General features: G+C 44.3%; 1 protein-coding gene across 1 annotated transcript in view; it reads left to right on the top strand.

Moving 5' to 3' along the window:
* Positions 1 to 21,646, top strand: part of LOC119292610 (double-stranded RNA-binding protein 8-like) — a 71,559-nt gene that overhangs the window by 46,949 nt on the left and 2,964 nt on the right. The gene's annotated exons all lie outside the window — the stretch shown is intronic.

Below are 21,646 nucleotides of genomic sequence, written 5' to 3'. Positions count from 1 at the left end.
ATCTCAGGCGATGCTCAGCCAACCCCCTGGGAACACCCGGCATGTCAGTAGGCTTCCATGCGAAGATGTCCCAGTTCTCACGGAGGAACTGGATGAGCGCTTCTTCCTATTTGGAGTCGAGTGTTGTAGAGATATGAGTCGGTGCAGCACTGGGGTCAGTCGAGTGAATGTGAACGGGCTTCGTCTCACCGGACGACTGAAACACTAACTCTGTAGCGGGTTTCTTAGCTCGCAACAAATCACTCGGATCTACAGTTTTCTGGTATTCCTGCAGCTCTACCACTGCCATCTGAGCATCGGTGATCTTTGAGCCCTTCTGAAAGCACTCTTCCGCCTTCTTCCAATTGCCAGTAATAGTGATCACACCTTTGGGACCAGGCATCTTCATTTTGAGATACACATAGCATGGTCGAGCCATGAAACGTGCATAAGCTGGCCTGCCCAAAATAGCGTGATAAGCACTCTGGAAATCCACAACTTCAAATGTCAACTTTTATTTTCGGAAATTCTTGTAATCACTGAAAACCACATCAAGAGCAATTTGGCCGAGTGACTCAGCCTTCTTCCCAGGAATGACTCCATGGAAACTCATGTTGCTGGTACTGAGTCTGGACATCAGAATGCCCATCCCTTTCAGTGTTTCTGCATACAATATATTCAGGCCACTGCCACCATCCATCAAGACTTTAGTCAGTCGAGTGCCTTTGATGACTGGGTCGACCACCAGAGCTTGCCTCCCAGGGGTGGCTATGTGTGTCGGATGATCGGACTGGTCGAATGTGATGGCAGTCTGAGACCACTTCAGATAACTGGGAGTCACCAGAGCAACCATATTCACCTCTCGGTTGATAACTTTCAATCGACTTTTGTTTTCAACATCAGCAAAAATCACCAGGGTGGAATTGACATGGGGATATCCTTCATCACTATCCTCTTTGTCCTCAACTTTGTCCGACTCCTTTTCCTTATCCTTGGGCTGCTTCCCCTGAAATTGTTGGATCAAGAGCCAACACTGTCGAGTGGTATGTTTTGGGTAAATGAAGTTACCCTCCTCATCTTTCTTCGTGTGGATGTGGCACGGCAAATCCATCACGTCATTTCCTTCCTTGCCCTTCACCTTCTTAGGGTTCCAAGATCCTTTGGGCTTTCCTTTGAACTTTCCTTGAGTCACGGCCAAGGCTTCTCCAGGAGCAGCTGGCTCGGCTTTCCGCTTCTGCTTCCGACTGGAGTTCCCTCCCCCGTTTTCATGAGCAGTTGGCTTGTACTTGCCACTCCGGAGTCGATCTTCTTCTTCACCATTGGCATACTTGGTGGCAATCTCCATCATCCGACTCAGGGTCATGTCTTCGGTCTGACCGAATTTCAAACTTAGCTCTCTGTTCTTAACGCCTTCCTTGAAGGCACAGACTGCTTGGTGATCAGATACATTTTCCATCGTGTGATGCAACGTGATCCACCTCTGGATGTAATCCCTCATAGTCTCATTCGACTTTTGCACACAAACCTGCAGCTCTATCAACCCTGCTGGTCGCTTGCAAGTCCCTTCAAACGTTCTGACAAACACTCGGGCAAGATCTTCCCAAGTGTAAATACTTCTAGGTGCCAACTGATTCAGCCATGCTCTGGCCGAGCCCTCCAACATAAGAGGCAGGTGTTTCATGGACACCTCATCATTGCCGCCGCCAATCTGAACAGCCACTCGGTAGTCTTCAAGCCAAGTATCGGGCTTGGACTCATCGATGAACTTACTGACTCCAGTCGCCAACCTGAAGTTGGAAGGTATCACCGCGGCCCTGATGGCTCTGCTAAAACACTCTGGTCCTGAGACGTGAACTCTGCTGCTCGTGGGCACATCTCTGTCATGGCCTTCTCGGTGAGCTCTGTTCCGATCGACCAAACCTTGAATGATAATGGATCTCGCATCAAAGCCTGGTTCTCTGGGGTCGACTGGAACCCTTCGCCCAACACTGTGCTGGCGTCTGTCATCTTGCTGCCGAGGGGCATATGACCCACCCCTTGGGGGAGGAGTGGGCACTCGACGTCGATCATCGCGATCGAATCGGTCATCATACTGATCACGCCGACCTCCACGTCCCTCACGCCTCAGGGGCAATCTCGGGCTATGGGCCGACTGGACTGTATTCGTAGCGACGGATCTGCTGTGAATCCTATTTCACGACTGCGATACAGCTGAGTTTTGATCTCCTGCTGCCCGGAGTAAATCTTTGATCTGCATCAAGCCTCTGCCAGCCTCTGACTGAGAGGGCTGAATCGACTCTGCTATACGGGCTGCAGCTGCTAGATTCTGAATTGGAGTTCGATATACCTGAGTTGGTGGTGGAAAGAGTTGATGCCGACTGGAGTCTGGAACCCGTTACCGCGCACGCTCGTCGAGTGCTTGCTGGAGGTTCTCCAGTCGAGTGTGCTCAGCCAAGTTGGCCAAATGCGCGTCCTCTAGGGCACGAGCCTCGGGGGGTTCTCCAACGATAGGAGTATGCAGCGCATCCACGTTCCAGCGGCGAAGATCTTCCCTTTGCAGCGAAGTGAGTGGCTCGGGTTGACACTCTTCATGGACCTGTGCTGGGTCGCCTCCACCGTCGCCTCCGTCGGCGCGGGGGAAGCCGGGAGGACTGTGGTCCATTGACCATCAGGACCTCCGCCGCTGGATCACTACTGTCGCACTCGGATGCAGTCTCTACGGAGCCAGTCGACAGGTCGAACATGCCGTAGAGAGATTCGTCGGGCTCGATCGCCGTGACATGGGGGGTGGCCGACTGGCGGGCCACCGCGTGCCTCACCCACTACTGAAGCCTCGACCGACCGGAGCGCTTGCGCTGGAGGGAGACAAGGAGGGAGACGACACAGGGGTCGACCGATACGGGGCCGACGGTTGCCGCAGGAGGACGCCGCGGACACACGTGCGAAAGTGCGTCGCCCCGCGGACGGGGAGCGCGTCGATGTCGAGTGGATCCTCCTGAGCCAAGCGGAGTCATCGGCGATGAACGTGAGCGTGCCGAGACGGATCCCGCAGCCCTCAACCAAAACTCCGCCAGAAACCATGATGAAGGTGATCGAAACAATCGCAACTTCTCCAATAAGTCGCTAAGACACCTGCCCCACGGTGGGCGCCAACTATCGTGGTTCTAAGCCTGACAGTAGAATAGGGGGGTAGGTATGGAGAGGCAAGATCCTAGCTATGGAGTAGTTGTATACGCAAGAGATTTACGAGTTCAGACCCTTCTCGGAGGAAGTAATAGCCCTACGTCTCGGAGCCCGGAGGCGGTCGACTGGATTATATGCGTATGAGTTACAGGGGTGCGAACCCTTTACACTGAGGAGGGGGTGGCTTATATAGAGTCCGCGAGACCCCTCCGGCCCTCAGTTATGCAGGGTTTAAGGTACATTAAGATCTGGCATTACTGGTAATGCCATACATAAAGTGCTATGACGACCATAAAGACTACTTAATGACAGACCGTTTGTGTGCAGAGTGACTCTAGATCTCCTGGTGGTCGAGTGAGCGGCTTCATGGTCGAGTGCCTTCGAGTCTGTCGAGTGAAATCCTTCCAGGTCGACTGAAAGGTAGTTTCTTCTAGAGATGTCCTTGGGGAGGGTATCTTGGACAGGTCCATGACCCTACCCTAGGTACATGGCTTCATCACCGGCCGTAGTCAAACTCGATTCAACTAAAGTTGGAGAAACAGACACCCTCTAGCCACCTATGTGCAAAAGCACGTCGGTAGAACCAGTCTCATGAACGCGGTCATGTAATGTCGGTCCGGGCCGCTTCATCCAACAATACCGCCGAATCAAAGTAAGACGTTGGTGGTAAGCAGTATGACTATTATCGCCCACAACTCTTTGTGTTCTACTCGTGCATAAAACATCTACGCATAGACCTGGCTCGGATGCCACTGTTGGGGAACGTAGTATTTCAAAATTTTCCTATGATCTAGGAGATGCATAGCAACGAGACGGGAGAGTGTGTCCATGTACCCTCGTAGACCGAAAGCGGAAGTGTTTAGTAACGCTGTTGATGTAGCCGAACGTCTTTGTGATCCAAACGATCCAAGTACCGAACGTATGGCACCTCCGTGTTCAGCACACGTTCAGCTCAATGACGTCCCTCGTGATCTTGATCTAGTTGAGGACGAGATTGAGTTCCATCAGCACGACACCATGGCGACGGTGATGATGATGTTACCGGCGCAGGGCTTCGCCTAAGCACTACGGCGATATGATCGAGGTGTGTAACTGTGGAGGGGGCACCACACACGGCTAAGGCAAAACTTGGTGTGTTCTAGGGTGTCCTGCTACTCCCGTATATAAAGGAGGGAGGGGGAGGCCGGCCTGCCAAGCTAGGAGCGCTGGGAGAAGGGGAATCCTACTAGGACTCCAAGTCCTAGTAGGTTTCCACTTGAAGGAGAAGGGGGAAGGAAGGGAGAGGGGGGCCGCGCCCCCAACCCCTTGTCCAATTAGGACTAGGCTTGGGCGGGCGCTCCACCTCCTGGTCGCCGCCTCTCCTTCCCACTAAGGCCCACTAAGGCCCATCAACTCTCCATGGGGTTCCGGTAACCTCCTGGTACTCCGGAAAATACCCGAACTTCTCCGAAACCATTCCGATGTACGAATATAGCCTTCCAATATATCAATCTTTATGTCTCGACCATTTAAAGACTTCTCGTCACGTCCGTGACCTCATCTGGGACTCTGAACAAACTTCGGTCATCAAAACACATAACTCATAATACAAATCGTCATCGAACGTTAAGCGTGTGGGCCCTACGGGTTCGAGAACTATGTAGACATGACCGAGACACATGTCCGATCAATAACCAATAGCAAAACCTGGATGCTCATATTGGCTCCTACATATTCTACGAAGATCTTTATCGGTCAAACCGCATAACAACATATGTTGTTCCCTTTGTCATCGGTATGTTACTTGCCCGAGATTCGATCGTCGGTATCATCATACCTAGTTCAACCTCGTTATCGACAAGTCTCTTTACTCGTTCTATAATGCTTCATCCCGCAACTAACTCATTAGTCACATTGCTTGCAAGGCTTATAATGATGAGCACTACCGAGAGGGCCCAGAGATACCTCCCCGATACACGAAGTGACAAATCCTCATATTGATCTATGCCAACCCAATAAACACCTTCGGAGACACCTATAGAGCATCTTTATAATCACTCAATTATGTTGTGACGTTTGATAGCACACAAGGTCTTCCTATGGTATTCGGGAGTTGCATAATCTCATAGTCTGAGGGACATGTATAAGTCATGAAGAAAGCAGTAGCAATGAAACTGTAACAATCATAATGTTAAGCTAGCAGATGGGTCTTGTCCATCACATCATTCTCCTAATGATGTGATCCCGTTTATCAAATGACAACACATATCTATGGTTAGGAAACATAACCATCTTTGATTAACGAGCTAGTCAAGTAGAGGCATACTAGGGACACTATGTTTTGTCTATGTATTCACACATGTACTAAGTTTCCGGTTAATACAATTCTAGCATGAATAATAAACATTTATCATGATATAAGGAAATATAAATAACAACTTTATTATTGCATCTAGGGCATATTTCCTTCATCACTCTCTTGTGGACCAACATGACACATGCCTAAATCACAGTTATGAGTCTTGCTGAATAAACAACTTGCTTCATCCGTTCGTCCTAATGAAATTGAAATGGTGGTAAGTAATTGCAAAATCGACCATACCTAATGACCTAATAGTGGAGGGTGGTTGTATGGTGTTTACTGCCATTGGAGCTAACGACCCGCCCGTGCCGGAGCCGGGCCAACAATACAGAGATAGAGCAGGTCCTACTAGTGGAGACGAAGGGGAGAAGCAAGTTGTCACTGCTTTCACAGATCTGAGTCACCGTCACTGGTGTCAAGAATTGAGACTGGAATTTTCCTACCGCTAGAGGCGAGTGAGTAAATGGGTGAAGGGGGAGATTTCACACCATCCCACGACTATAGATTTTTGCCTCTCGCCATCTCCATGCCAATTCCTCATTGCACTACCACTTACACCGCGCCCCCTTTTGCACTCGACTCAGCCTGGTTCGTTGGAAGCGATCGATTCGAGCGTTTCTCGTGAGTCAGGCTCTGAGCTACTTTTATGGTTCGTGCACATGCAGGCCAGGCCCTTGTGTACACAACCAAATGATTTTTTTCTTGCACCCACTGGCCTTGCTTAGGAATGCAGGCTACCAAATACACCCTATACTTGCTCGTATACTTACATACCCACCATACTGATAGGTGGGCCTAATCAATCGGCAGTGCCCACATGCCATTAGGCTCGGATCCAGTGGGGGTTGCCTAATTTTTTTGAATCAAATCCATCAGAAATCTCCCGCGATACAATGTGCAGAATACGATCCGGTGTGGCATTAACCCAGATCATAGGCATTTCATTACTCACCCTTCTTTTGCATTAAGCTTGTTTGTGTGTATTAGTACTATATAAGTGGGTAATCAAAAAATGGAAGTGTTTGAATACGTGAGTACTCCTTCTATATTGAAATAACAGTGTCCATGCCGGTACATCTCCTCCTCACCATGGGATTGAACCCCTCCATCCTCAAGAAGATCACCACGATTATTCGAGACTTCCTCTGGCACGGACACAAAGATGCAAAGACTGGTTGTTGCTTCGTCAGTTGGCCTAAGTTATCACGATCGCTCGAGCTTGGTGGCCTCGCTGTGCGCGACATCCACCGCACTAGCATCGCTATTCGTGCCCGATGGCTGTGGCTGCAAGCCACATACCCAATCCGCCCGGGGAGCCACCTACAGCTTCCCCATGATGAGGTTCGGCAATTCTTTAGGACTTCGACATCCTAGACCATCGCTGATGGCAAGACCTGCCATTTCTGGAGCGATCACTGGATCGAGGGATCGTCCATCAAAGAGATTGCCCCGACGCTGATCCCTCTCGTCCCCCGGAGACGGCGGCGTACACAGCTCGTCTCGGATGTTCTTCACAACAACCTCTGGATCTGCGATATCCATGGCTCCATGAGCCCGGCCGCTGTCGTTGAATATGTCGAACTATGGTGTCCAATCCAGCGTGTGCAACTAACCGTTGGCCTTGACATGATAACTTGGAAGTGGGCTGCCAACGGCGTCTATACCGCCGTCTCGGCCTACAAGGCCCTGTTCGCCGGATCAATGAGTTCCCCCTTTTGGCGCCCCATCTAGCGTTGATGGGCTCCTGCCAATGCCAAGTTCTTCCTCTGGCTCGCATCCATGGATCGCTGCTGGACCGCCGAGTGGCGTGCTCGTCATGGACTCCCGCATGATCCTCTCTATAAATTTTGCTGCCAAGGGCTCAAGACCATTGATCACCTCCTAGTCCAGTGTGCTTTCTCCAGAATCACATGGCACGAAATCCTCTCTTGGTGCAGACTGCAAGCTTCACCCCCAGCCGCCTCGACGAGCTTCTACGCCTGGTGGTCTGCCACCGCCGATGCCACCCCGACGAGCCTTCGCAAAGGTGCAAACTCCCTTATTGCCCTAGTCGCCTGGTCCTTATGGAAGCACCGCAACACCTTGGTCTTCGACAACATTCAGTCATCAAGCAACGATCTACTACGCACTATCCACGACGAGGCCCGTCTGTGGGCCCATGCCGGTGCCAAAGGCCTATGACTAATTATCACTGCAATGTAACTAACTTGTACCGAGGTTGAGAAAACTCTTCTCATGCTCACTTGCACCCCATGGGACGCCTCCTAGCACACGTCCACTGGGGCTGCTCTCTGTAACTTTCTTCTTAACCTATCAATGCAAAGATACGCAACAATGTGTATTCGCTAAAAAAGTCTTATATCTCTACTCCTAATGGAGCAGTTGGTAGGATTGCATCCAGGTTTTTTTGGTCCCACCACTTTTGTCTGGGTTTTTTTCGTCCCCTCCCCTCACCCCACCAGTTTAGTTTCACGTCACCCTCTCACACAACAGAAAAAAACTGAACGGATCAGAACTTTCCATGCTGGCACAAGTTATTTAGTAATGCCTTTATGTGAAAGAATCAATCACAATCAATCTCTAAAGTTCAAATCTGAATTAATAACCATAACATAAATCGCTCAATCACATTAATTAATCTTTTCATATGTCATCAAAATTACATTAGTTTTTTAGGGAAAAATCTCTACTCGGTTGTTCGCTCGTTTCGTCACGATGGCTACGATCGATCCCCACCCTGGTCCTCCATCGATTTTTTCCACCGATCCCCAACCACCGCCCGCCGCCCTAGCCTCTCTTTGTCCCAATCTAGATGGCGCCTCCCACGATCACCTTCCTGCAGTCCTAGCCGCCCCTCTCTATTTCCTCACATATCAACACTTAGGGTTCCAGCATGCCGCCACCGCCTCCCATGCTCCCTGCCATCGCCCCTGCATCTCAACCGCCGACCCACCCCTACCCAGTGGCCGAGCTCGCCTGTGGAGCCTGGCCTTCCATCGTGTTTATATGATGGCCCCCCATCATGATCGCCTTCATCCTCAAGATCGGGGGCTGCCGGAAGAAACCTGATGAACCCAAGGCGCCCAGATGTACTGGCTCTACTCCCTGGCGGCGACGTGCCGGGCATGCTTGCCAAGGGTTTAGCATGATGATGTTGGTCATGGATGCGGCCGGGGCTGAGGCGTTGACATGACGAAGAGGCGACAAGAGAAGGCCATGGTCCGAATGTACAAAACCAAGTGGGTGTCGTTCCGGCCCGGGACCTCCTGCTTCGTGCTTGCCATGCCCGCTGGCACGACCTTGGGCTCCTCAAACTTGTTACCCATGGCGGCAGGATGGGGATGCCGCAGCCGCGTGGGATCAATCCCCTCCATCCCTCGACTCCTCGCCAAGTTAGTTTATCCTTCTTCATATTTGAGGAGATATGCGCGGACGATCATGTGCCGTGGCGGACGTTCGACTGCTACCTGTGCTCGACGGCGGCCGTTGTGTCGTCGGGTAGGTACGTCCGTATACATCTTCTTCTTTTGCACAAGTTTGCTTCTTACGCATGTGCTCTGCCTGACCAATGTGCACTAAGTAGTTTTTTCTCATTTGGAGTTTCTTTGCAGAGTGATTTCGGCTCTCAAGCTTGTCGAGGTACGCAATTTTGATGCTTTGGATATTTATCTATGTAGTGTACATCTTAGCGTTGTGTACGTGTAGTCAGAAATATACCGTGAACAAATTTATCATGTTGTGTATTGGTGTTTGGAATTCAGGCATGTACTCATTCATACTAAAATTGAAATCTGAATGAACCGATCTTGCTGTACGGTGTTGTCTCTAGGCCTATTCTGGCATTTTTCATGCAAGGAAATAACAGATACTGATTTGCTTGAATTTGGTCAAGATTTCATTTGTTTCGTCATATGAATATAGGCTTACGCCTGAGAAGTCACATGGAAGATGATGTTATCCCTGCTTGATTTGAACTCCGTACCCAAACATTTATATTCACTTCATTGTACGGAAATGTTGGCTATGCAATTTTTGGGGCAGAGGGATTGAGTTTCACTTTAACTTGTACTAACAGACATAAGGTGAGAGTGTGGGAGAAATAAAGGTTGCATCTGACATGCACGAGAGGAAATTCAGAGATGGCTCGACAATCTGAAGCATTCATATCTCTTCCTAGTGTCACACACTTAATGATCTTCCTAATCATTCTAACATCATCGATGATAAGTTAGTATAGCTTGCTTACAATTTTTTGATCATCAAGGGGGTATGAAACCATGGAGGAGCTGTTGGAGAAGATAACATGGTTTCAACTTGGAATTCACAACAAACATGTAAGCAACTGAGCACAATAGATAGGAGAGTTACAAGAGTTCATAATGACATGAAGGAGAAAATAAGAGGAGACCATAGCTATAATATTTCCGTGGTTTAGGATATTTGATTGTTCCCATCTAAATGTAGTTTTCTTTTTGTAGCTTCCCAGTATCAGAAATGATAGCTACCATATTTCATCTCCTTGTTTTAGTGATCAAATTTTTTCATTTGTTCAATTTCTAAGTAACAGTACCATTTATCTCCTTGCTTGAGCGATGTTCTGCTCTTTTCAAATTTTAGCAGGTGCAGGGATTATCTCTGATGGAATGCTTCAGGTTGCGACACAATGGTGACTCACTTGACTTATCATATTTTAGCACAACTGCATTAGCTATTTATAATCTTCTACATTTTCTTAACCATGATTTTTTAATTGGTTTCATAGATGAAATAGTCCTACATGACATGTCTATGTATGGGATGTATGAAGGTCTGAACACCATGGCAATCTTGATCTTGTTCAGCAGCCAATGGCTCCTAATTGTGTGTCAATGGTTCTGCTCAGGATTTTGCGCCGATGACGTCCATTGACGAAGTGGTTCCGGGAGGTAGAGAGGCTGGTGGAATACGTTGTGTAGAGTGTCGCTGAATGGGGGTTCGTCCGGCCGTCACTGCGGCTGGAGCTGCTGCGCCGGTACGTGGAGATCAACAGGAAGGTGGCCAACACCTAGACCCGGTTGAGCTTCATGCATGGATAACATGTATGTACTAACATAAACAAGATGACTGAGAGGTTCTCCGCTCTTCAACTCAAAGTGAAGGAGATGGATGCATTGTTCGCCATGAAGTAGAACCACTCCTCTAACAGGTGAACTAACTAATTTACATTGTACTATTTTTGTAGTTTATTCATGCCAAGTTCAACGGTCAGTCTGAACTTATTTCTGAAAGCAGTTTTTGAACTCTGAAATTGTGTGACTAACAATGAAGCGATATTATGTGGTAACTCCTTTTATTACTGATAATGATTCTATTCTCATTGACAGAAATAACTTGTCTATTAGAAGATTAAGCACTGGTACTTTTTTAGTTGCTGATAAGGATTTTATTCGCATTGACAATAATTACTGGCCGACTATACTTGATTCACGTGCTTTTTCTCAAAGGCTTGAATATGTATGATTTGTGTCATTAGGATATATCTCATGTTAAACTGGTATGCTCAGTTTTCTATCAGGAGAAGATGAGGCCATTGAAGCATTTTAAAGTTCAAGCGCTACACAAGGAGGCCAACAATGTACACTAATGATAGCATCACCGCTTGAAGTGCCTAGCTTTTTGAAGACTTCAAAGTTGAGCATTTGAATACTTCAAAGCTTTTGAACCCAAGGATGTGCGACCGGCGGTGCCAGTGAACGAGGGTGGTGTTGTCGGGGAATGTGAACAACGAAACTACACATGGAGGCCAAACAATGTACATTGATAATAGCATCACTGCTTGGAGTGGCTAGCTTTTTGAAGACTTCAAAGGTGAGCTTTTAAATACTTCAAAGCTTTTGAACCCAAGGTTGTGCGAGCGGCGGTGCCAGGGAACGAGGGCGGTGTTGTCGAGGAATGTGAACGGCGGCACCGGGACTCCATATAGCAACATGGATGGAGGTGGTCGTCATATGTCACGACATCAGGAAATGAGAATGGGCTCCATATGTCCTGGCAAGATGGATGGCAAAGTAGCTCAAGTTTGCATGACGGTGAGATTTATGCGAGACTTGTACAACACTAGGAAGACGATGCATCCATTCAAATTGGGCATCGCTTTTTACATGGCATTCGGTGTAACCTGCCAAATCTCTCCTTGGCATAAATGATTGTTTTTTAAGTATGGCACCAAATCACTCGTTACATGTTCTTGAAATTGAATTATACGACTGAATTCATAACATGAGTGTTAGATTTTGTAGTCTGAAAAGATGATAATGAAGGTGAGAGAAGAGAGTATGCCTACGATCCATGAACATGATGTGCAACAAGAGATGGTATGACTTCTTCAAAGAACCATCTCGATCCTTCCTTTTTCTTCATATATAGCCAACCATTGAGATTGTGGTGCCGAAGGTTGCCGGCTAGAGATTGGCACGATTTAGAGGGTTGGCCGGTGGCGGAGGCGATGACTTGGGTAGGGTGCGATGAGGTAGTGCGTGACAACACTTGCTGTTAGTGGATGGTGGTGGCGAGAGGTTCCGTCGGTAGAGGTGGGTGGGTCAATATAATGGACAAAGAAAAAGGTAGGCGAAGAGAGAAAGAAGAATAGTAGTCGCAACAGGAGGTGTTGGCGGTGGAGAAAAGACAAGGGGTTAATGGTCTCAAATGCGGGGTGCGGGAGGTCGTGGGCACCAAATATGGTGGTAGGTTTTAGAGGGATGGCTGGCATCGATGGAGGTGGTGACTCAAGCAAGGGGCGACATGTGGCAGCACTCGCCAGCTGTAGGGTAGGCGGGTCGACAAATTGGTCAAATAAAAACGCAGTGGCGGTGGGAGGAAGAAGAAGAACCAGCGGTGGGTCGTCGCTGGAAGAGAAAGGGTAGGGATTAACGGATTTGAAGGCGGGGTATGATACGTCTCCAACGTATCTATAATTTATGAAGCATTCATGCTATTTTATTATCTGTTTTGAATGATTACGGGCTTTATTATACACTTTTATATTACTTTTGGGACTAACCTATTAACCGGAGGCCAAGCCCATATTGCTGTTTTATTGCCTGTTTCAGTATTTTGAAGAAAAGGAATATCAAACGAAGTCCAAACGAAATGAAACCTTCGGCAACGTGATTTTTTGGAAGAATATGATCCTGGAGACTTGGAGTTCACGTCAGAAGATCCTCGAGGCAGCCACGAGATAGGAGGGCGCGCCCTCCCCTGTAGGGCGCGCCCCCTGTCTCGTGGGCCCCTCGAGCACCTCCCGACCGACTTCTTTCGCCTATATAAGCCTACGTACCCTAAAATCATCGAATATCAAGATAGATCGGGAGTTCCACCGCCGCAAGCCTCTGTAGCCACTAAAAACCCCTCGGGAGCCCGTTCCGGCACCCGGCCGGAGGAGGAACCCATCACCGGTGGCCATCTTCATCATCCCGACGCTATCCATGACGAGGAGGGAGTAGTTCACCCTCGGGGCTGAGGGTATGTACCAGTAGCTATGTGTTTGATCTCTCTCTCTCTCGTGTTCTATGTATGGCACGATCTTGATGTATCGCGAGCTTTGCTATTGTAGTTGGATCTTATGATGTTTCTCCCCCTCTACTCTCTTGTGATGAATTGAGTTTTCCCTCTTGAAGTTATCTTATCGGATTGAGTCTTTGATTTGAGAACACTTGATGTATGTCTTGCCGTGTTTATCTGTGGTGACAATGGGATATCACGGGTCACTTGATGTATGTTTTGGTGACCAACTTGCGGGTTCCGCCCATGAACATATGCATAGGGATTGGCACACGTTTTCTTGACTCTCCGGTAGAAACTTTGGGGCACTCTTTGAAGTACTTTGTGTTGGTTGGATGAATCTGAGATTGTGTGATGCATATCGTATAATCATGCCCACGGATACTTGAGGTGACAATGGAGTATCTAGGTGACATTAGGGTTTTGGTTGATTTGTGTCTTAAGGTGTTATTCTAGTATGAACTCTATGATGGATCGAGCGGAAAGAATAGCTCTATGTTATTTTACTATGAACTCTTGAATAGATCGATCAAAAAGGATAACTTTGAGGTGGTTTGGTACCCTACCATAATCTCTATGTTTGTTCTCCGCTATTAGTGGCTTTGGAGTGACTCTTTGTTGCATTTTTAGGGATTGTTATATGATCTATCTATGTTATTATTGTTGAGAGAACTTGCACTAGTGAAAGTATGAACCCTATGCCTTGTTTCCTATCATTGCAATACCATTTACGCTCACTTTTATCATTAATTACCTTGCTGTTTTTATAATTTCAGATTACAAATACCTATATCTACTATCCATATTGCACTTGTATCACCATCTCTTTGCCGAACTAGTGCACCTATATAATTTACTATTGTATTGGGTGTGTTGGGGACACAAGAGACTTTTTGTTATTTGGTTGCAGGGTTGTTTGAGAGAGACCATCTTCATCCTACGCCTCCTACGAATTGATAAACCTTAGGTCATCCACTTGAGAGAAATTTGCTACTGTCCTACAAACTTGTGCACTTGCAGGCCCAACAACGTCTACAAGAAGAAGGTTGTGTAGTAGACATCAAGCTCTTTTCTGGCGTCGTTGCCGGGGAGGTGAGTGCTTGAAGGTATATCTTTAGATCTTGAAATCGAATCTTTTTTGTTTCTTGTTTTATCACTAGTTTATAAATGAAAACTACAAAAAAATGGAGTTAAGTTTGTCTCATACGCTTCGTCTTTTTAATATCTTTCGTGAGTATGATGGAAAGGAAAATTGTGCTCAAGTGCTAGAAGAAGAATGCATTAAAATGCTTGGTACTAGATCTTTGTATGATGAGCATGATTGCAATGTTGTTAGTATGAATTCCTTGAATATCCATGATGCTAATGATATGCAAAGCCACAAGCTTGGGGAAGCTATGTTTGATGAATATGATATATTTTGTCCCCCAAGTTTTGATGAGAATATTTATTATGATGAAAGCATGCCTCCTATTTATGATGATTATATTGATGAAAGTGGGTTTGGAAGAGTGTCAACTTTAGGAAGTAGTGATCCCACTATTTTGGAGGATGTTGAATCTTATTGTGATGAACATGAAAGTGGATTTGGAAGAGTGTCAACTTTATTTAGTGATGATTCCACTATTTCGGAAGAGGTTCCAATTGATTATGAGAACGAAGTTGTTATATATGATGATTATTGTGATGACTTGTATGCTATTAGGAATAATGATAACCATGAAACTTGTCATCATGATTTTAGTTTTCAATTGGATTATGCCTCACATGATAATTATTTTGTTGAGTTTGCTCCCACTACTATTCATGAGAAGAAATTTGCTTATGTGGAGAGTAGTAAATTTTATATGCTTGTAGATCATGAAAATAATGCTTTATGTGCTGGTTATATTGTTTAATTCATTCATGATGCTACTGAAAATTATTATGAGGGAGGAGCATATGCTTGTAGGAATTGCAATAATGTCAAGTTTCCTCTCTATGTGCTTAAAATCTTGAAGCTATGCTTGTTTTACCTTCCTATGCTAGTTGATTATTGTTCCCATAAGTTGTTTGCTCACAAAATCCCTATGCATAGAAAGTGGGTTAGACTTAAATGTGCTAGTCATATGCTTCATGATGCTCCTATTATGTTTCAATTCTTATCTTTTATGTGAGCATCATTGTCATCATCATGCCTAGCTAGAAAGTCATTAAAGAAAAACGCTTGTTGGGAGACAACCCAATATTTATCCTTCCTATTTTTGTGTGTCCACATGATTATGCTACTGTAGTAATCATGTTTTATAGCTTTTGTTTCAATAAAGTGCCAAGTAAGACCTTTAGGATAGCTTACGGTGATAGTTGTGTTGATCCTGCTGAAAATCAGAAACTTTTGCACCCAGTAGATTAGTTTTGTTAATTCACAGAAACGTTATTCTGATCTGATTCTTTTTTATATGCATTGGTACACAAATTTCTTAGGACTTCCTAATTTGGTATAATTTTTGGAGTTCCAGAAGTATACGTTTGATACAGATTACTACAGACTGTTCTGTTTTTGACAGATTATGTTTTCTATGTGTTGTTTGCTTATTTTGATGAATCTATGAGTAGTATCGGAGGGTATGAACCATAGAGAAGTTAGAATACAGTAGATATTACATAAATATGAATTTATAATGAGTTCATTACAGTACCTAAGTGGTGGTTTTATTTTCTTATACTAACGGAGCTTACGAGTTTTCTGTTGAGTTTTGTGTTGTGGAGTTTTCAAGTTTTGGGTAAAGATTCGATGGACTATGGAATAAAGAGTGGCAAGAGCCTAAGCTTGGGGATTCCCAAGGCACCCCAAGGTAATATTCAAGGACAACGAAGAGCCTAAGCTTGGGGATGCCCCGGATGGCATCCCCTCTTTCGTCTTCGTTCATCGGTAACTTTACTTGGAACTATATTTTTATTCACCAAATGATATGTGTTTTGCTTGGAGCGTCATTTTCTCTTGTTAGTATTTTCTTACTGTTATTTAGAATAATGTTTTTCATCTTTAGTTTCAATAAAAAAGTCAAGGATAGCCTTTGCCATGCTTATTTTGCTAGTATACATGTTGCTGTTTGAAAACAGAAAGTTTACCGCTGTTGCAAAAATTTCCTAGAAAAGTCAGAGAATGATATAATATTGAAACTTTTTGCATAATGAGATCTGATAAATTTACTACAGTGGGAATTTTCTCTCATAATTTTTGGAGTTAGGGAAGTATGATGAATCTTGCATTTTTTACAGACTGTACTGTTTTGACAGATTGCTGTTATGTTTGCATTGTTTGCGTATGTTTGCTTGTTTAATGATTCTATTTGAGGATAGGAGTATTAAATATGCAGAGGAATTTAGTATGCAATGTTGAATAATAATTTTAGTGATTTTTTACAATAGAAAATGATAAGGTTTTGCATTGGTTTATATTAACCCATCTCACGAGTTCTTGTTGAGTTTGTTGTGGATGAAGCTTTTGAGAAATAGATAAACCATGATATGAGAGGAATTAAGGAGACACAAAAGTTCAAGCTTGGGGATGCCCAAGGCACCCAAGATAATATTTCAAGAAGTCTCAAGCATCTAAGCTTGGGGATGCCCCGGTAGGCATCCCACCTTTCTTCTTTGACAACTATCGGTTAGTATCGGTTGAGCCTAAGTTTTTGCTTCTTCACATGAGTTGTGCTATCCTTGCAATGCCATTTTATTTTGTTTTGCTTGCTGTTTGAATACAATACCAAGATCTGAAATTCTTTAATGAGAGAGAGTCTTCGCATAGTTGCATAATTATTTAGCTACTCATTGATCTTCACTTATATCTTTTTGGAGTAGTTTTTTACTCGTGTGCTTTACTTATATCCTATGAATAAATGGTTGAATGAGTTGATTGTCATAAATCTGAAATTATATATGTCTCATTTGCTTATCCCATGGGGAGTTATGACTTCACATCTAAGAAGTAGAGGTTGTAAATTTATTGAAGGTTAGCAAGCGTTGTATTGGTCATTTGAAAAATTCATGAAAGAATATTTAAGGAAGAGTGATTTCACATATAAATACACTATCCTAGACATCTTTTATAATTGGGAGCACTCATTAAGTATGCCATGCTAAAGAGTTGATGTTGGACAAGGAAGACAATGTAATGGTTTATGTTTTCCGACATCTCAGTTAAAGTATATTGTCATGGATCATTCAAACATGTTGAGCTTGCCTTTCCCCCTCATGCTAGCCAAAATTCCTTGCACCAAGTAGAGATACTACTTGTGCTTCCAAATATCCTTAAACCCAGTTTTGCCATGAGAGTCCACCATACCTACTTATGGATTGAGTAAGATCCTTCAAGTAAGTTGTCATCGATGCAAGCAATAAAAATTTCTCTCTAAATATGTATGATCTTTTGGTGTGAAGAAAATAGCTTTATACGATCTCTTGTTATGGAAGCAATAAAAGCGACGGACTGCATAATAAAGGTCCATATACAAGTGGCAATATAAAGTGACGTTCATTCGCATTAAGGTTTTGTGCATCCAACCCTAAAAATGCATGACAACCTCTAATTCCCTCTGTGAAGGGTCTATCTTTTACTTTATGTCTTTTACTTTTATGCAAGAGTCAAGGTGATCTTCACCTTTCCCTTTTTCATTTTATCCTTTGGCAAGCACCTTGGGAAGATCCTGATATATATATTCAATTGGATGTAAGTTAGCATGAACTATTATTGTTGACATCACCCAAAGGTGAATACATTGGGAGGCAACACTATAAGCCCCTATCTTTCTCAGTGTCCGATTAAAACTCCATAACCATTAGTATTGCGCGAGTGTTAGCAATTGTAGAAGACTATATGATAGTTGAGTATGTGGAGTTTGCTATTCCTGAAAATAAGATGAATTGCAATTGTTTGATGACTGAGAATGAAGTTTGCTAGTTTTCAAGAAAGTTTATGGTCTATGCTTTGACATGTGAATTGCTTGCTACTTTATCGTGAGAAGTTTTATGAGATGAACTACTGTTATGACATATAATCATGCTAGAAAAGGTGATTGAAATTATCATTGATCAAACTTGTGCACCTTCTAGCATTCACACTTCATAAATTCTTTCTTTATCATTTACCTACTCGAGCACGAGTAGGAATTAAGCTTGGGGATGCTGATATGCCTTGATACCTATCTATAATTTATGAAGCATTCATGCTATTTTATTATCTGTTTTGAATGATTACGGGCTTTATTATACACTTTTATATTACTTTTGGGACTAACCTATTAACCGGAGGCCCAGCCCATATTGCTGTTTTATTGCCTGTTTCAGTATTCCGAAGAAAAGGAATATCAAACGAAGTCCAAACGGAATGAAACCTTCGGCAGCGTGATTTTTTGGAAGAATATGATCCTGGAGACTTGGAGTTCACGTCAGAAGATCCTTGAGGCAGCCACGAGATAGGAGGGCGCGTCCCCCCCTGTAGGGCGCATCCCCCTGTCTCGTGGGCCCCTCAAGAACCTCCCGACCGACTTCTTTCGCCTATATAAGCCTACGTACCCTAAAACCATCGAATATCAAGATAGATCGGTAGTTCCACCGCCGCAAGCCTCTGTAGCCACTAAAAACCTCTCGGGAGCCCGTTCCGGCACCCTGCCGGAGGGGGAACCCATCACCGGTGGCCATCTTCATCATCCCGATGCTATCCATGACGAGGAGGGAGTAGTTCACCCTCGGGGCTGAGGGTATGTACCAGTAGCTATGTGTTTGATCTCTCTCTCTCTCTCTCGTGTTCTCTCTATGGCACGATCTTGATGTATCGCGAGCTTTGCTATTGTAGTTGGATATTATGATGTTTCTCTCCCTCTACTCTCTTGTGATGAATTGAGTTTTCCCTCTTGAAGTTATCTTATCGGATTGAGTCTTTGATTTGAGAACACTTGATGTATGTCTTGCCGTGTTTATCTGTGGTGACAATGGGATATCACGTGCCACTTGATGTATGTTTTGGTGACCAACTTGCGGGTTCCTCCCATGAACCTATGCATAGGGGTTGGCACACGTTTTCTTGACTCTCCGGTAGAAACTTTGGGGCACTCTTTGAAGTACTTTGTGTTGGTTGTATGAATCTGAGATTGTGTGATGCATATCGTATAATCATGCCCATGGATACTTGAGGTGACAATGGAGTATCTAGGTGACATTAGGGTTTTGGTTGATTTGTGTCTTAAGGTGTTATTCTAGTATGAACTCTATGATGGATCGAGCGGAAAGAATAGCACTATGTTATTTTACTACGAACTCTTGAATAGATCGATCAAAAAGGATAACTTTAAGGTGATTTCGTACCCTACCATAATCTCTACGCTTGTTCTTTGTTATTAGTGGCTTTGGAGTGACTCTTTGTTGCATGTTGAGGGATTGTTATATGATCTATCTATGTTATTATTGTTGAGAGAACTTGCACTAGTGAAAGTATGAACCATATGCCTTGTTTCCTATCATTGCAATACCGTTTACACTCACTTTTATCATTAGTTACCTTGCTGTTTTTATAATTTCAGATTACGAATACCTATATCTACTATCCATATTGCACTTGTATCACCATCTCTTCGTTGAACTAGTGCACCTATACAATTTACTATTGTATTGGGTGTGCTGGGGACACAAGAGACTTTTTGTTATTTGGTTGCAGGGTTGTTTGAGAGAGACCATCTTCATCCTACGCTTCCTACGGATTTATAAACCTTAGGTCATCCACTTGAGGGAAATTTGCTACTGTCCTACAAACTTGTGCACTTGCAGGCCCATCAACGTCTACAAGAAGAAGGTTGTGTAGTAGACATCAGGGTACGAGCCATCTCAAGTGGCGGAGGTTGAAGTGTTTAGAGGGATATCTGACACAACATGTTACAACATTTTGCTTGCACAATTCATCCTGAGCAATCATAGAAATAGAAGAAATTTGTGGAACTATGTTAGGAAGATCTATTTGGGTGGAGAGATGAGGAAGAATGTAGTTCATGATTGTCACTTTTATCGTTTATGTATTGTCGGCACAGGAACACAGAGAGTGAGGGGTGCGTGGATGAGAGAGTGAGAGGTGTGGATGCGATGAGAGAGTGGCTGATGTCAGGATAAGACTGGGCAGGTAAGCTAAATAATTTGGATAGACAACATTCATAATATTATGCAAGAATTTCGTAAGCGCATCAAATAGATTTTAATTTGTAACAGATTTTTAGTTGGATAATCGTGTTATATTTATACATCATCAAATTACCTTTTTAATCAATTTACGTTGCAAGTGAAATGGATTTTAATTATTGCCCGATTGTGTCATGCTATCTTTTCTCTACATGAAAAAATTAGCATGCATTTTGTTATGTAACTTCAGCAAAATATTTCAAGAACCCGTGGCAACGCACGGACATTCTACTGGTTTTTTTTAAACATCGACTTTATTAATTAGAGATAATAGTTACATCATCTGTCAAAAGAGGTATAATATTTCCCCTGGGCTCCTCAATTCAATCGCTAGTCATGGAACATTTAGCTAATCTAGCGAGCTCATGGGCTACTTTGTTCGCTTCTCTATTAAAGTGCTCAAACCTAGTAACCGGAAAGTCACAAGCCAGAAAAAAATAATCCTTAAAAATTGTTGCGCCGGTCCCGCGGAATGACCCCCGTTCTTCATCGTGTCAATTACTTCCATATTGTCAGAATTAATAATAACGCGATTGCACCCCGTCTTATGAGCCAGATATAAACCAAACCTAAGTGCCAGTGCTTCCGCTGTCAGAGCATCTAGACAACACTCAATCTTGTCGTTTCCACCTACAATGAAGTTTCCTCTCTCATCCCTAATAACAGCCCCCGTTGTGCCCCTTAGTTGGTCATGATCAAAAGAAGCATCCACATTCAATTTAACAAAACCCATGGAAGGTTTGCTCCATCCTTCACTCTTCCTTTTTGCCTTCGGTGAATAGGTCTTTATATAATTTGATGCTATAGCCAGAATCCCCATCGAGGTTTGTGACGCGTCTTGTACCTTCCCCTCATGAACAAACTGCCGTCTATTCCATCATAAGTACCATGCAGTAATTGCTATCAGCTTTCGTGTATTATGGGAACCTAAAAAAGCCAACTCATGTTCAGGAATAAGAAGTAAGACTTCCAGGACCGCTTCTCCTGCACAATCCACCCCACAAACTTTTTTAACCACTTCATACAGTCCCAAATTTTCCCACACCTCTTTTACCTTCTTGCACAGAAACAACATGTGTTTAGTATCCTCTGGTCCATTCGGACATGGCGGACAGATGAGCGAAGTTTTTATATGTCTACTCACGAGCGTCACACGACACGAAGTCCTGTGAAGTGTACGCCATACAAAAATCTTGACTTTTGCTGGACAAGCTAATTTCCATATCTTTCCTCAAATAGGATTGGCCTTACTTCTATCCATGCCATTTGCATACTCCAATTTTCTCCCATGTTGTTTATGCCATTCTTCCAAATAAGTTGATCATTCATTGAATAGGTCGTTCTTTGTGTAGCTCCAAGCAATAAAATCCTGCACATTATTCATTGGTAGAGGAATTT

Source organism: Triticum dicoccoides, chromosome 4B (assembly GCF_002162155.2).
Source record: "Triticum dicoccoides isolate Atlit2015 ecotype Zavitan chromosome 4B, WEW_v2.0, whole genome shotgun sequence".
Classification (NCBI taxonomy): domain Eukaryota; kingdom Viridiplantae; phylum Streptophyta; class Magnoliopsida; order Poales; family Poaceae; genus Triticum; species Triticum dicoccoides.
This window is presented reverse-complemented; position numbering and strand designations above follow the sequence as displayed.